Source organism: Mus musculus, chromosome 2 (assembly GCF_000001635.26).
Source record: "Mus musculus strain C57BL/6J chromosome 2, GRCm38.p6 C57BL/6J".
Lineage (NCBI taxonomy): Eukaryota > Metazoa > Chordata > Mammalia > Rodentia > Muridae > Mus > Mus musculus.
The window spans coordinates 111,591,114-111,594,590 of NC_000068.7; the positions used below are offsets into that span (position 1 = coordinate 111,591,114).

Sequence of the window (3,477 nt, forward strand, 5' to 3'; positions counted from 1 at the left end):
CTCCATTGCCTGTGGGGATTGCAAACTGGTACAACCACTCTGGGAACCAATCTAACTGTTCCTCAGAAAATTAGAAATAGTTTTATCTGAAGACCCTGCTATACTACTCTTGGGCTTAAACCCAAAAGATGCTCTGCCATATCACAGGAAACGTGCTCTACTATGTTCATTGCAGTCTTCTTTGTAATAGTTAGAAGTTAGAAACAGCCCAGATGTCCCTCAACCAAAGAAAAGATACAGAAAATGTGATTCATTTACATAATGGATTACTATTCAGCAATTAAAACCAAAGACATCATGAATTTTGCAGGCAAATGGATGGAACTGGAAAATATCACCCTTAGTGAGGTAATGCCAACCCAAAAGGACATACATAGTAAGTATTCACTGATAAATGCATATTTGCCAAAAAGTTTAGAATACCCATGATACAATTCACAGGCCATATAGGAGTGAAATATCCAAGTGTGGATACTTTCAATCCCACTTAGAAGTGGAACAAAATAATCATTAGAAGCAGAGGGAGGGAGGGACCTGGCTGAGAGAGGAGAGGGAAGTGAAGAAAGGACATCAGGATCCAGTATGGGGGGGGGGGGAGAACAGGAGAGAAGCCCAAAGGGCCACAAGAATGAAAAGAAATATGCAGTAGTGTGGGGTGTTGGGTGGGGAAACCTATAGAAAGTCCCAGACACCAGGGATGTGAGAGGTTACCAGGACCTAACGGGGATGGTCTTAGCCAAAAAGCCCAATGGTATGGAGATGGATCATGAAGAGATCACCTCCAGTAGATAGACATAGTCTCCAGTTGAAGGATGGGGCCACCCATCCATCTCACATTTCCTGTCTAAAAGAAATGCAGGGACAAAATTGTTCCAGAGACTATCTTAACTTGGGATCCATCTCATGTGAAGGCCCCAAATCCCAACACTATTGCTGATGCATGTTGTACTTACAGACAGGACCCTGGCATGGCTGTCATCTGAAAGGCTACCAGCACCTGACTGAGACAGACTCAGATACAGCCAACCATTGGACTGAGGTCTGGAAGCCCTATGGGGCTCTTCCTTTAAGAGGACTAAAGGAGCTGAAAGGATTTGCAACACCATAGGAAGAACAGCTGAGTCAACTAACTGGACCCTCCAGAGCTTCCAAAGACTAAGCCATCAACCAAAGAGCATACGTTGCCTGGTTTATGGACTCTGATACATATGTAGCAGAGGACTGCCTTCTCTGGCCACAGTGGGAGGGGATGCACTTGGACCTGTGGAGGCTTGATGCCCGCAAAAAAGGGGGAATGTTAGATGGGTAAGGTCTTGGCTGTGTGGGGTATCACTCTCTTGGAGATGAAGGGGATTAGGGATGGGGATTAGGACTGGGAAAGAGAACAATCAATGGAATGTAAATAAATGAAATAATGAAAAAATATGAAGTAAACTTCACTGCTAACCCTTGTGAAGTTTATCTCTTTTTTTTTTTTTTTTTTTTTTTTTTTTTTTTTTTTTTTTGCCTCTTTAAAAACATTACTTTGGCCCTCACCATTACTAACTTGATCGATAGTTAAAATAAGACAAAAATGATATTGTTGGTCATTTGGCAATAGAAGTTGACAATTTGGGGGTATGTATAGCATCTACAGATGAATACTCGGGAAAAATTTATTAATATTTTATTCCTGTTTAAACATGTGAGTTTGGTCAAAAAGTGTAAAGTACAACTTTATTAGTTGAAAAATAGTTTGCTGGCATTCTTCTGGAAGAAAATCATTCATATTTATATTTTAAAGTGAAGGATTCACAATGATCTGATGGCTGGTCAGTAAATATCGTGTTATCTTTAAAATATTAAATTATATCTTTATTGAAAGTTTGGTAAAATTTGAAATAAAAAATTATTTTCCAATTTTAAAGATTTTGAATACAAGTTTTATTATGTGAAGAAATTAGTATACATTTCTGGATATTAGGAATTTACTTTTAGACCCAGATATTTGCCAATGAACCTTTTCATAGCATTTCTCATCTTTTTATTTCTCAGTGTATAAATGGTTGGGTTTAGGAGAGGTGTCAAAACAGAATAAAACGCAGTGAAAAATTTGTCCAACTAGGTGATACTGAGGGGAGACACATAGATGAAGATGCAGGGCAAAAAGAAGATCATAACAACTGTGATGTGTGCCGTGCATGTAGACAGAGTCTTAGAGGCTCCAGCTTTTGAGCTCTGGCAAACAGTGATGAGGATATTTGTATAGGAAATAAGCAATAGTGTTAAACAGGTTACAGCCACAACCCCACATTCAGCATTCATTAAAGTATTTAAATTATGGGAATCCATGCAGGCTAGCTTGATTACCAGTGGCATGTCACAAAAGAAACTGTCTGTTTCCTTGGGACCACAAAAACGCAGATGCACAACCACTACCAAGTGACTTATACCATGAATAAAGCCAATTATCCAGGAAGTGAACACCAACCCAGTGCATCTCTTAAGGTTCATGATGGTGATGTAGTGGAGTGGTTTGCAGATGGCCACATAGTGATCATAAGCCATTACCACCAACAGCACCATCTCTCCTGCAGCAATGCAATGGGAAAAAAAGACCTGAAACATGCATCCTGCAAAGGAAATGGTCTTGTTTTCCCTGAGAAAACCTGTGATCATCTTAGGAGTGATGTTTGAAGAGAGCCACATATCAACAAAGGACATGTTGGCCAACAAGAAGTACATGGGGGAAAGGAGATGGGGGTCAGTAGTTATTAAGATCAGTATGACAATATTTCCAGACATGATGAGAAGATAAAGAGTCAACAATATCATGAAGAGTAAGACCTGAATATTCTTTGAGTTGGCAAGTCCCTGGAGTATAAATTCTGATACAATTGTTTGATTGCCTCCATCCATTATATTCACTAGATAGTCAGTAATAACCTGCAATGAAAGAAAGATTATCAACTGTAAGCATGAGGTAGGTAACTTCCTCTGCAGAATCAGACATTTACTGATTGTTTACAGACAAGACTGAAACTTGTCTGAAAAAATGCATGAAAATAAAGGGAAATCCAAATATGTGTGACATTTTTGCCCAAGATAACATGAGTCAAGAGTAACTCTCCAAGAAAAGAAGCATTAGGTGTGACTGCTATATACATCCTCTTTCAAGGAACTCATCTTACAGAAAAACAATAAGAAGAGAAATAATGTAATGTCAAATCATAAAAATCTGTGTGATTTCTTAAATAAATAGTGTGAATTAGTAGCAATAATGATAACCTATAACAAAAATGAGGTTGAATGTCAGAAACTTGTGGGGAGTTACATTGAAGTTAAGTACAAATGGCCAGAAGGATGATACAATTTTAAAGTATGTTTGATGATTTCATTGAGTATGAACTAATATTCATGATATCAATACGTTAGAATTTTAGGTTAGATTTTTAATGTACATGTTGTGAAAACCTCAATGAGGAAGCATTATAGAAC

At 38.2% G+C, this 3,477-nt stretch overlaps 1 pseudogene; it reads right to left on the reverse strand.

Moving 5' to 3' along the window:
• Nucleotides 1,960-2,898, reverse strand: Olfr1296-ps1 (olfactory receptor 1296, pseudogene 1; annotated as a pseudogene).